Genomic DNA, 489 nt, shown 5'->3' on the forward strand with positions numbered 1-489 from the left:
TCTAGAAGAAATGGGTAAGTTCCTAGAAATATATAACCTTCCTAGATTAAATCATGAAGAATTGGAAAATCTACCAGTGAGGAAATTGAAACAACCAGCAAAAACCTCCCAAAAAAACAAAAGTCCAGGACCAGATGTCTTCACCAGTGAATTCAAAGAAGATTTAAAACCTATCCTCAAACTCTTCCAAAAAATTGAAGAAGAGGCAATACTTCCTAACACATTCTATGAGGCCAATATAGTCCTGGTACTAAAACCTGGCAAATAAAAAAAAGAAAACTAAAGACCAATATCTCTGATGAACACAGATGCAGAAATTTTAAACAAAATACTGGCAAATCAATTACAATAGTATATCCAAAAAATAATAAATCATAGTCTAGTGGAGATTATTCCACGGGCACGAGGATGATTCAACATACTCAAATCAATCAGTGTAATATACTACATTAAAAAACAAAAAGATAGAGAGAGAAAAAATGGCATTGG

Source organism: Myotis lucifugus, unplaced genomic scaffold (assembly GCF_000147115.1).
Source record: "Myotis lucifugus unplaced genomic scaffold, Myoluc2.0 scaffold_4, whole genome shotgun sequence".
NCBI lineage: Eukaryota > Metazoa > Chordata > Mammalia > Chiroptera > Vespertilionidae > Myotis > Myotis lucifugus.